The 12,954-nt window shown below is 51.5% G+C and overlaps 1 protein-coding gene across 1 annotated transcript in view; it reads left to right on the top strand.

Annotated features, from left to right (window-relative positions):
• Positions 1–12,954, top strand: part of GABBR2 (gamma-aminobutyric acid type B receptor subunit 2) — a 336,894-nt gene that overhangs the window by 259,339 nt on the left and 64,601 nt on the right. The gene's annotated exons all lie outside the window — the stretch shown is intronic.

The following is a 12,954-nucleotide window of genomic DNA, read 5'->3' as shown; positions in this document are numbered from 1 at the left end:
TCCATCCTCAAAATCACAGATACAAACCCAGAAATTAATGAAAATATGTGAACAGGCAAAAGACAGCTCATTCAGCTGTCCACGCAGTTCCAACAGGGCAGTGTGTTGTTGCTCTCGGGCTGGAATGGACTTCAGTATTGCCTGCAAGATTAAGATCATGGCTTTAACAGGCCACTTCTAGAAAACAGTCCCCCGAGGAATGACCAGGTAGCCTATAAAGGCGAGGGAGGAAAACTACCAACTAAAAAAGGATCCACACCTGGGGTCAGGATCAGGGTCAGGGCTGTGTAAGAAGGAATAAATCTGCCCGTGTATCTTGGGAACTATTACAGAATAGAATGAGAGGGGTCTGTGTGTGTGATTTTGAGTCCTATAGAAAAAATCAGAGCCATTATTTTCTATTTAAGCAGTGCTTCTCAATCCATTTTTTTTTCCTTATTGGTCCCCTAAGAAGGCTTTTTAGACTTTTTTTTATAATTATCTCCTCATGAAAATTTAATACCAAAGATCTACTGTATGTTTATGTACTGTATGTATATCTATAGTTTATACATGAAAGAGTAATATTTTCACATTTAAAAACCAGTGTTTGCCCCGTTGGGAACCATATCACCCCCATTGAGAATGCATATAGTTAAGGAAGCCCAAGTCAGTGTAATTTATTAACTATACTATAGAAATCCTATTTTGAAAATTAATGATCATGTTTTAAGCATTCGCTGCCTCCTTGGTCTTGATGGTGGTTTTTCTACAAGAGTTTATGCATCAGCCATTAACAGCGGTGTAGAACTCACTCTTGGGTCCAAGTACCATTGGTTCGCTATTGAAAATGAGAATGAGCAGTTGGGATTTATTTCTGGACTTTGACTACTGTGATCTCTCAAAACTGGGTTAGCCACTTGGGTCTCTGTATTGTCCCAATACAATCATTCATCCAGTTCCTGGCCTGGAGGACCAGAACTAGAAGGATCGGTGTTGGCCAGATTAATCAAAAGGGATTCTTTTGTTGTTACTGTTTTCTTGTAAGGCGTTAAGTGCAACATAGGCCCTGTTTTGCACAGCACTATCTTTTGGATTCTACTCGCTGTGCTAAGGTCTCAGTGTCACCCACCTTTGGACACTTACGGGTTGCAAACTGGCAGCGAGGGAGAAACAGAATGGAGGACCCCTTCCTTCCACGTGCTGCAGGTCAGCACCCACACACCTATCACTGTCGAGACTGCATCGGTCCCTGTGCCCTGAGACAGCATGTGGAAAGAAGGGGAGCCCCCGGGATCTCATGCTGTATATGACAATGCCCCTCTTAGTCCCGCAGATGATTAGATTGGACTGACGTTCTCACGGTGTCAAGAAATTGTTCATGTTACCAGTAACTTTGATGTGAATTGCCTCGCAAGTGACATGCCCACAGATCGCTTACTCTGTCCGAAAGGTTCCATTTGAGAAGTGCGTGGTCAAGCCCCCGATACGCTAGAGGACAGGGAGCTTCTGAAGAAGCATGTTGCACTGCTCCGAAGTCCCTGCGGGTGTGGTTTAGCAGTGTGTTCCCTCGGGAGTGTGACCCTTTGGCACAAGAATGATGACCGTGGCTTGTGGGAGTCTTGCTCATTTTAGGGATGCTGCGAAGACTTTAAGGTCCCTCACGTTCAAGTCCCCTACATTTCTGCTCAGCATGACTTGACTTTTGTGCCCTTGCAATTTCATGGATGCCAAGTGTGTCTGAGGTCAGTTTTCCTGGGCAGGGGTGAGGCCACAGGAAGGGGCTGCTCCTGAAGCACCCGGAAGAAGCTAAGCGAGGAGAGTGGGGATTTCCTCTTTCTCCCTGCACCTGGGGACACCCCCCCCCCAAGTTTGAGGAGACCGTGATTACACCAATAATGAAAACGGTATTAGGAGCCACTGTGGTGAATTGTACTTTACACAGCTCCGATGCCTTAGTGGCACCCCTGAGAGCTGAGGGGCCCCCCTCGGTCTCCCAGCCAAGAATCAGGGAGCCGAGCTCTAGCCTGGCCGCTCCTGGGGCCCCTCTGCCTGGCTTCGGTCACCCACCACCTACTGCCTGGGAATGTAGCCACTGGCCGGAGTTTGAGCCCTCGGTGCAGAGAGAGTCTGTTTCTCCCCAAAAGAAGCTCCTGACATCTTACCCTGCTCAGGGACCAAAGGCTGTTCCCACACAGGTGCTTTCTTGACTTGGACCTGAATCCTGCAAACGCTGGGTGACGCAGGCCAGGGAGCAAAAAAAGGGACATCCCCCACACCCGGGTTTTTTTTCTTTTAATGAAGCCTGACATTCTGTTCTGGGAGTCGCGCTCATTTGTGTGAGGGGAAGGTTGTCCTGGGAAGCCTGGCAAGGTGGTATGAATAAATCATAAAGCGCTTTACAAATCAGCATTAGCTCCGAACACGAGGGCTCGGAAGATGTTAGGCCCTGGTTCTCACCATCCCTGAGGATTCATTTATTTGCAGTCAGGGCTGTTTCAGAGGCTCTGCAAGGGGGAGCCCACATTCTTGACAGTGGGGAAGAGGCATAGATTAACTACTCTGGACTGAATTGGGTCAGCACAAATGTGCACATGGGTCAGGACTGGGGTCATCTAGTTAATAATTCCCAATATCGCTCAGGAAGGGGAACTGAAAGCTCTTGCATTTAGAGCCTAAATACCAGTCCCCAGTGAGTGCAGTTTGGGTTATGCTCTACCTGCTATTCCAGAGGGTGGGCTCCTTTATTTTACTTGGCACCTTGGATTCTATTCTCTCTGGGCCAAATGGGCCACCCACCGGTAAACATCCACCGAGCTGGAAGAAGGAGGTAGAGGCAGGGCTAACTAGTTCAGTGAGCACAGATCTTAAACAGCGTGGGTGGGACTCGCACGTCTACACGTATTGGCCCCCGACCATGGCCAGTGACTTAGCTTCTCTGAGCCTCAGTTTCACCATCTGTAAAATAAGTGTAACAAATCCCCATGCACAATGGTGGTGTGGGCTGAGATGATTGCAGTGAGGCGCGTGGAGTGCGGGGGACAGCAATAGACAGCTCTCTCCCTGTCACAGTTACAATCTTGCTGTCCTGCTCTGTGTTCTAGAGGACATTTTTATAGGACAAAGGACAAGGCGGAACCTGAAGCCAGCTTCAGGTGCGGAGCAATAGAAGTCACACTTTAGTCTGTCCTGCTGCTATGTCAATACCCATTCTTTTTTCTTTTCATTTTCAATATGGAAACTGAATGCAGTGATAAACCATGACCACCACCTCAGGAAGGAACGTACGACAGTCACGAGATTATGCCTCTCTAGGGGCTGTGCTTCTGCTCAGGAGGGCCGTTATAACTTGGACGGGGGGTGGTGGCATGTGTGAGCATGCACTTGCATGCATGAGTACACGCGCGCACGCACATACACACACAACACACAGCTACTGCTAGGGAAGCAGTTGCGCTTAATTACCATCCCCGGTATTCCCCACTCCCTCTGACCCTTTCAGGAATCTTCCCAGCCTGGTTTCAGCAAGTCTTGCAAACAGCTCCAGCTACAATGTGCTGTCTCCCTGGACACTGTGTAGGTAGTGGAATCGCCATAGCAACGTGGCCCCTGTGGGCAGGGAGCTGCCTTTGAGGACAGTGCTGGGCATGGTCCAGAGCCCCTGTGCCAGGGGGTGTGGGAGGGCCGCCTCAAAACTTACTTGCTGACCCGGCTTAGGAATCCCAGCCCCTGGCAGCCCAGAGAGGGAACGGGATGGTTGGGGGAGAGAAAAGGCGCTTGTCTTCCTTGTGGAATCCTAGGCAGAACCCCCAGCATGAACATGGAGGAGTGAGAAGGGGCTCTGCCATGAAGGTGACACCCAGGTGGGCCTCAGATCCCACAAAGGTCTCAACAGCTCGGGGGCTCTCAGAGCATCGCTGGGGGTGGAGGCAGTCAGCAGCACCACATTAATTCCCCAGGCCTGTGCCCTCCCGAAGCTCGATACTCTCCACTGTTATTCACCAGGCCCAGCCTGCTGCCTGTGCAGATGTCCCTTCAAATCCCCACAACCCCCTGACAAGGCAAGGTTCACTGTCCCCACTTGACATGAGAGGAAACCAAAACTCTGTCACACATAGCTAGGTGGCAGGACTGAAGTTTGGAAGTAGGTCTGCTGGACTACACAGGTGTCTGAGACACTTCGTTCTTTTTTTTTTTTTTTTTTAAAGAAATACATATATATTTGTTGTTAGCTGGTTTGTACCAGAGAAACAGGTCCACCAAATTCTTAGGGATGTGATCAACATTTATCCCAACCCCAAAATTTGTCCATTCAGATTTTTAAAACTTGAAATATCATTCACATACCATAAAATTCACCCTTTCAAGGTGTATAATTCAGTGGTTTTCATATATTCATTCATTTTTGATCCGTGCCCAAGCATTTCAGAGTACCTAGCATATAAGAGAATTACAGTCAGACTGCTTGTGTTCAAACCCCAACTACACTATTTCCCAGCTGTGTGACTTTAGGTTACTTAACGCCTCAGACCTTTAATTTACTCCTCTGTAAAATGGGCATGATAATAGGCTCAGGAGGATTCATAGTGTATGCAAAGCATTTAGTGCCTGCCTCACAATTGGATTCAGTAAATGTTAGCCATTGTCATTAGGAATGATGGGATTCTGTCTGGATTCTGGTGTCCCCCGTGCACACTGCTCAGATAAAGTACAGTGAACTTGGGATGAAGAAGAGCCTGGAAAAGTGGTGTTGGTGCTGGTTGGTTGGATGGAGGTACATCCGTGGCAACTTCTGGCCTTACATGGCCTTGCTCTGCTAGAACTGGGGCGGGGACAGACTCAGGCCCTAAGTCAAAGCCAAGCTGCTGTGTCTCTGTTGCCCTCAGTGTCGAAAGGGGCCTCAGGCTGGCGGGGCTCAGGGTGCTCCCGCACAAGTCCGCAGGCATTGGTGGCTCTCCCAGCAGCTCAGAGGAGCGTGGCTTAGCTGTAGAGCTCCCAGCTGCCTCTACTTGCTGATGATCCCGATTCTTTCTTTTGATTTTTAACTTTTTATTAAAATATACACACACCCCACACACACACATATCGTAAGTGTCTAGCTCAGTGAATTCTCACAAACCGAACTCAGCTGTGAATCCAGCATCCTGCTCAGGGAACAGGCCATTGCTGGCATCCTGGAAGTGCTACCTGTCCTCCTCCAGGCACTATCCACGCCCCCCTCAAGGGGAACCAGCACCCTGTCATCTCCCTGCACCCATTGTGCCCCTCCAGGTACACGTGAATCACCTGGGGGGCTCAGTGAATGCGGATTCTGACTCAGGAGCTCTGGGGTGCTCCTAGACCACACCTAGAGTACAAAGGTCAAGGTTAAAACCCTGCTTTATTTCTGGGTTTGTCTCTTGGAGACAGGTCATGGAAGAGAAATAGAAGCATCAGGAACCCTGTCCCTCGAGGATCAGCTCGGAAGGCCTTCCCCCCGCCCCCAGGATCTCTGGAAGCAGAGCAGCCCCATCATGGGAGGCAGGGTTGGATTCTGGGTCCTGAAGCGTGCTCCCAGCCATCCACGCTGCTCACAAGAGGTGTATGAACGATCTCAGGATGGGCAGCTGGGAAGAGTGGGGTGGGGGGGGGTGCGGGCACTGAATTGAGCAGCAGGATGCCCTCTTCTAGCCCTCCCTGGATGCTAGGATTTTCTGACTCTGACTCAAAAGGCAAAGGCTACCTGGGAACACCCACCTGGCCTCCCTGGAAGTTCAAGTCTGGGAAGAATTAGTGATGCTTTGAGTTAAAAGGCCATAAATGTCTGTGATGTTTCTTGCTTGGGGATTTCTTTTTGAGGCAGTTGAGAGATAACCTAATGTAATAATGTGGTTGGGGGGCTGTCTCAGCCTGCTATCCTGTGCTTTTGTGTCTGGCCATGGTAGAGTGCTTTGTGATTTTGGAAGGTGGCTGGAAGGCTGGCCCAGGGGCTGCCCAGAGTGTCTGATGGTGGCCTTGCCTGGCAGTTCAGACCAGTGGAGGGAGGCAGCCATAGGGACTGGAGCTGAGCTGACAGGGCCTGCTGGGGCCAACTGGAGTCTTGGGGAGGCTGCAGCTCCCCTTACAGCAGTGGCCTCCCTACCCCACCTCTACCCCGGGCCATCCAGGGCCTTCAGTTTTGAAGGGCTCCCTCTGGCTTTGAGAAGGACACCAGAGGCTCCCCAGACTCTCCAACAGATGATGTGCTCCGATCCCACACACCCTCACGTGGGCCTCTCCATGCCCTGGCTCTGGTCCTATAAGTTATTCATCCCCATGATAACATTTCACAGGCACTTACTGTGCACCAGGGCCTGCGGGTATAGAGCTGGATTGCATAGACCGCTGCCCTCAGGGAGCTGGCAGTGTAGACGGGAAGATGTATGTAAAGGAATAACTACCATTCAGGATGTTTATGCCCTGATGGAAGGGGCCTGGGGATAGGGCGGGGGGAGTGAGGGCCAAAAGTAAAGGGACAGATCAGGGGAGACTTTAAATAGCAGACCCCTCAGAATGAGCAGCAGTTATTTCTGGAAGTCCTAAAAGATGCCTCTTACTTGCCCACGAGTTTCATAGCAGCTGCAGTCATGATGGCACATCCACTCTCCCCTTCCTCTCTTGGCCCAGCATATACTCATCTGCGTCGTCAGTGCCCGGAGCTGCGTGGCGGTGCACCACCCAGCACAGCCCACACCCCGTGCCCCTAGGCCACCATCACCCGTCTCGAAAACATCGCACATCCAGAAAATTCGCCAGCTTCTCGTGGCCCAGGCATCTGCTGGGGTGGTGGAGGGAAGGGGAAGAAAGGCTTCTTCCCTCACTCTGTGCTCTGTCGCTTCAGCGAGGGCTGCCGAGTGCACTGTGTTGGCATCAGGGGCAGTGGGAGGCGGATTTCGTCCCGTGGTCTGCTCAGTTCTTCAGCGGGAAGGGCCTTACAGGGGGGTTCTTTCAAAAAGGGCCCCAAGGGGGTGCCTCACAGAAATTCCTCCTCCCAAAAGAGAGGTCTTTCTCTGATTTGCCCCAGGGCTCCTAAGATGACCCCTTCGGGCCCAAAGTACCCCTGTTTGTGCCCAGCATCTCCCATGGCCCCCTGAATCGTACCCCGCCCCAGAAAGGTTTTGCTGTCCTCCAAACCCTAGAGGGCCTTTTCTGTTCAGATCTTGCTTCAAGGACCCTGGGCGAGACAGGGTCTTCGGAGCAGTTTGTAGAGCACGCTCTTCAAAGGCCTGTTGCCTAAGGACACGCACCGGATCTCACCCCTTGCCCCAGGAAGATATCCGTCATAAAGGCTTGGGTCTTCTTTCCCTACCTTCTCACTATTGATTGCCTGGGGTGAATGGTCACAATGAAACAAAAGGTTTTTAGAACCTCTCTGGAAACGGGAAAGCGCCTTGCTCCCCAGTGTCCAACCAGGCCTCAGAGCTTCCCTCCCACCTGCCTTCCCGGCCCGGGGCCCATATGCCTCTGTCGTGACAGGAGGCCCAGAGCATGGGAGTCCCAATCATCTGTCAGGACCTGCAAGAGAGGCTGCATGTCCGTTTGCCCACTGGTCCCCCAAAGAGCAATGACAGCCCTTCCCCCTGCCAGGAAGGCCTTCCCGAAATCAGTTGAACAAGCAGCTGAGCAGAATTGTTCTGGGCATAGATTTTTCTTTTCATTTGGAGATGTGTCTAATTGTTTTTTCCATTTTCATAGCTGGGACTGATATGGGCATCCCCTGCCGCAAGTTCTCCCTGCCTCATGGATGTATGTGTTCAAGGCAGTGTGCAGAGGGGGCAGCCGCTTACGGCTGAGGAGAGGAAAAAAAGACCTTACCGTCAGAGGAATAAATATGTTTAAGACTTTGGGAGAAAAAGCGAAGTAGCTGTTTGTCTTGTGTTGATGAATCAGTAGACACGTGTATGACATAGTGGAAACAGAACCCTAGAGCCCGTCAGAATCTTCTGGTTTATTTGGCATCATAGAGACACACGGAAGGGAGATACCTGGGGCATCATCAAGGAGGTGCAGGAAATGCCTCAGGGCAGGAGATGCCCTTACAACATTCCTACAGGGGATCCTCTAAGCTCTGCTTGAATATATGAGGTGATGGGGATCTCACTACCTAACAGCATACCTTGTTTGGGTAGCAGTGACCACGGGTGCCATAAGCTCAGCCTTTTTTGCCATCAAATGCTCCAGTTCCCTCTACGGTCTTCCTTTCCAGGCACATTTCTGGTGACAAAGAGCTCATTACCTCCTAAGCTGCTCATCCAGGCTGATCACCCCCTCCCCACCCAGTGCTGGCCCCAGAGACTGAAAGGCGAGCACTATAGGCCCTCCCTCCCAGTAGCACCATCTTGTGGGAAAGGTGGACAGGTGATCAGATAGATATCATCTCATGGTGGCCAGCACAGCAGAAACGTGCATGAGGGCACAAGTGTCAAGGAGGAGGTGGCTGTGATCTTCCTGCAAGGTCTGGGAGGGCTTCTCAGAGGAGGTGGCTCTTCAGAGGACAAATGAGAATTAGAATTTGTGAAGGAGATCAGAGAGACGAATAGTATTCTGAGTAGAGGGTCTCGCTGGTGCCAGGCCCAACAGCATGAGCCAGAAATGTCGGGGCAGGGAACATTCAAGCAGCGTGGGGTTGCTTGGATGTGAAGTGCCCCGTGGGGGGTGGCAGGAAAGGGGCTACACCCTGCTAAGAATCCGGAGTCTAACCTGATGGTTCCATGGGCCAGTGAAGGGTTTAAACCTAGGAGACTTGCTTAGATTTGCTTTAGAGAACAGTCCCGGGGGCGGGGGCGGGCAGATGGGGTTGGGTGGATAAGCGGGAGGTGAGGGTAGAGGTGGGAAGAGCAGCCGGGGCTCCCCAGGTAGACCAGTGAGTGGTGGTAAGGATCACTTGAACAGGAAGCAAACATTGATTAAGAACCTCAGCCCTTCACACACATTCTTTCATCTAATCCTTGCAACCATTCTATGAAGAAAGAGGCATCACTGTTCCCATTTCACAGATGAGGAAATCAAGGCTCAAAGACGTTACAGGACCTGCCCAGGTTCGTGTGGATAGTAAGTGACAAAGCCAGGACTTGGACCCCTGTCAGTCTGACCGCAGAGCCCCTGCTCTTCGTGACTGACCCAGATCGCAGCCTGAGTACACACAGGACGGGGTGTGCCAACAAGAGACATGGAGTAAAATGGTCACCAGGCGTTGCCCGGCAGAACACAGAGCCTGCTACCAGGGGGTCACACAGAGAGGCTCTAGTGGAGGGACTAGCTCCCGGGATGCAGGAGGGTTAAGGAAGCAAACATGGAGGTTAAGGCACCTGGGGACTAGCAACCATAGGAAACCCTTTCACTCTTAGGCAGGAACAGATAGAGAGAGGAGTGTTTTCTGGAACCCAGAGAGGGCCTGAGACACGTGAACAGACCCAGCTTCGGCCAGAGATACAGGTCCGAAGCAGTGGCAGCAGGGAGCACACACTCCATCTTCTCTCTCCTGGCACCCTCCAATCTCCTGATGGAAACTTCCAAATCCAGCCAAAAGCCAGAGGGCGAGGGAGCCCAGGAGGTGCAGGCATGGGGCCTCACCTCTCAGACACAAGGAAGGGCAAAGCATGGTCTGGGCAGAAAGTGAGGCAGAAGCCGGGCTTAGGGGTTGAAGAGGAGAGTGACAGTGGGGAGGATTCCCCAGGGGGACCTCCTGGTCCCTAACTAGGGTGACCGTGGATGGTGTGGATAATGGCACCACTCCCTGAGTCGGGAGGAAATGGAGCTGCTCAGAGGAAGAGCCAGTGGGCTCAGCTTTGGCTGTGGAGTATTAAGTTTTATGGCACAGCTAGGTGTCACCTAGGTCTCTGGTGACAGTGGCGCATGCAGGTCTGGAGCTCAGAAGAGAGGCAGAAGCTGGGAAAAATATAAGGAACTTGTCAATACAGAGAAAGTGGTTGATGCCTGAGAGTGGGGGTAATAATCCAGGGAGAGCTTTTAGAGGCAAAGAGGGTCCAGGTCTGAACCTGAGGGTCCATTTCCATCTTAAAGAGATGGTGGAGGAGGGGAAAGAGAACTCACATCCCTTTTGCAGAGGCCTCTCCCAGCAGTGACCCTGGGCTGCACCGGCCCGCAGTGGGCAGCTCTGCGGGTAGGGGTCCCAGTGTCCTGCTTTCAGAGTCTTTCCTTCAGTGTTGTTTCATCCTGGTCTGTGGGGCTGTCTTTAAATGGCATATGAACACTGCAGCGTGCAAGGTGACCCACTGGGATTGTCTTGCAGAAGAATACAGCTTTTATTCATTTTTGGTTTTTATGTAGAAAAATACGAAAGAAATTCAGCTTTACTAAGGTGTAATACTTGGACCGGCCCTGGAGCTGTGGTGCAGCGGGTGTGTCCAGTAGTCCTATGCAGGAACTCTCCAGAGACCCGCGTGGTTGATCGATCCATGACGCCGGACGGCAATGGGGCGTCGTGCCAAGGGTCCCCAAGACAACCCCCATTTCAGTGATTCACTAGGAGGACTCAGCACATGGTCATACTCAACTGCAGTGATTTCTTACAGAGAAAGAATATACAGCAGAATCCGCAGAGGGTAAAGGCACATGGGGCAGAGTCCGCGGGAAACCAGGCACAAGCTTCCACGCGCCTCTCTCAGCAATCACACGGGACACACCGAATTCCCCAGCAGTGAATGGTGACAACACGCATGAAACGCTGTCCACCACTGGTGCCTCGGAGCCCAGGATTTTTGTTGGGGGCAGGTCACCTGGGCCCCCTCTGCTCAGCATGTACCAAAATTCCAGGGTCCCGGAAGGAAAGCAGGCTCGCAGCCTAAACCACGGTGTTGGCACTAACAGCTCAGGCCAAGAGTCACTCTCATCACTGAGGGAATGGCGGGAACCGTCCCCAAATCTGGGTTCCCAGATGCTAGCCAGCGGTCAGTCTGGCCAGCAGGCCCTTCTAAGGACAGGGTCGGGAGCCTGCTCTGTTAACCCTTCCCTGCCCAGGCCCCCTCAGCCATTCTTCACTTTCCATTTATGGCAACATGTTGCTATTGCCAGATGCCAGGTTAGATTTGTATTATCAAGGTGTAACTAATTTACAGTATTGAGTCTTAATGATTTTAGCCTTACAAAAACAGGCAAGTGGCCCGAAAATGATTACTTCAAAGAAAACATAAGTCCGAGCAACTCTAAGAAGGCTAAGCACACAGCAGTGACACTTCTACGCAACATAAGAGATCTTTGTCGGCCACATAAAAGTCAAATGAGACGATTTCATCCCCTACCATCCTTTTCAAATGTCCACATTGCCTTTATGTTCGTGTTTCAAATTGTTTTTTCTGATAGGAGAACATGGTCAAAGCACTTGGAGGCCATTGTCTTAACAGTCCTGCCAACCCGTTAGCAGTAAGAGTATGTGGGGATGACCCAGGAGAGTGTTCTCAGGCTGTCAGCCACCCCCCGGGCATGTCCTGTCCCTTTGACAGCTGACTCCTGGGTGTGGATGAATCAGCTTCGGAGTAGGAACCCCTATGTGAGGAGAAGGCAGCGGGATGTAGGGGAGACAGGCAGGGGGAGAGGCAAGGCGTTGGGTTCCAGGCTCAGCTCTGCAGCTATGTGCCGTGTTTCGGAGAAATGTCTTCAATGCCCTGAGTCTGAGTTTCTTCATCTACAGTGCGGTTTTCTCACTCAACTGGTGGCTCAAAAAAAAACCCACTCTGTTTTGTTATTGTTATTTTATTTGTTGTTTTTATCTTTATACACTTAGCCTCTGGCCTAATAATACTTATCAAGTGAACGGATGAATGAATGAACGAATGAATGAATGAGTGAGTGATCTGTAAGGTCCTATGCAACTCTGACAGACTGGTGATTTGTGATCTGGTCATTGATTAAGCTCAGGTCTAAATTCCCAATAACTAGGTGTTATTACTCCCCCTGTGCCTGCTCTGTTCACTTCTCTTGCATTGTTGTGTTATAATATGGGTAACAATGTGGTCCTCCTGTGCCTTCTCTAAAGTGCTGTGATTCGTTCTTGCCCATCTGATTTATCCTCACTTTTGAAATTAAAAAAAAAAAAAGGAAATGGTAATGTCTCCACCTATCCCATTGTCAACGTTCAGATCTGGCACATCCATGTTTCTGTACAATCGCCATGGATGCTGTTGCCCCTCCTTAGGGGGCCATCCTTGCCTTCTTCTCAGCCAGGTCTTGCTTTCACAAATAAAATTTAAAGGGGACAAGTTCTGTCTCTGTAAACTGGAGGCTAGAGAGCCAAGTTGCTAGAAAGGCAGAGTGAAGGTACTCCATGCAGGAATTCAGCTGGGAGCCTTTCTGGGAACTTCCTACACAGGCTGAGGCACCCCTGGGCTGGAAGGGCCTGCTGTGGCCAGGCACACCTGCTGGGTCCCATTCCTCTGGACACGGAGGGCCTCACCTGTCTGCTCCAGCCTGGCTGTCTCCCTCTTTCTCCTACTCCATTCACCTTCCTGTTGTGTTCAGCTGAGGCAGGTGGGGATCTTCCCAAGGGAACTTAGCGAAGCAAAACTGAGGGGGAGCAGAGGAAAGACCAAGCCCAGAACCGAAGCTCACAGCCACGTGGCTTTCTCACCCCAGCGAGCAGGAGGCCCTAGGGCTCTGTGAGACACATAGCCTGCATCTCGGCAAGTCTCCTTGCTTTGGGAGGGTGTCTGGACCAGCCAGTGAGGGCGGAATCTGGAGTGGCTGGGGTCTGGCCGAGATGGCGGTGCAGGCAGGGAGTCGGCATCCAGGATGCCCCCACGATCTAACAGATGGTGGCCAGCCATTCCAGCCTGCAGGGGTCCAACCTGTCAGTCACCAGCCCAGGGCTGGGGATCAGGAGACATTGTGGGGAACAGGTGAGAGCCGGATAGTCTCTGAGTCCTGAGCAGGAATCTAAGGTCCAAGGACGGGCTCAGGAGCCAGGCTGGCCTGGTGCTGAGTATCCAGACTCTGGGGTCA

The sequence above is a fragment of the Ursus arctos genome, unplaced genomic scaffold (assembly GCF_023065955.2).
Source record: "Ursus arctos isolate Adak ecotype North America unplaced genomic scaffold, UrsArc2.0 scaffold_18, whole genome shotgun sequence".
NCBI lineage: Eukaryota > Metazoa > Chordata > Mammalia > Carnivora > Ursidae > Ursus > Ursus arctos.
This window is presented reverse-complemented; position numbering and strand designations above follow the sequence as displayed.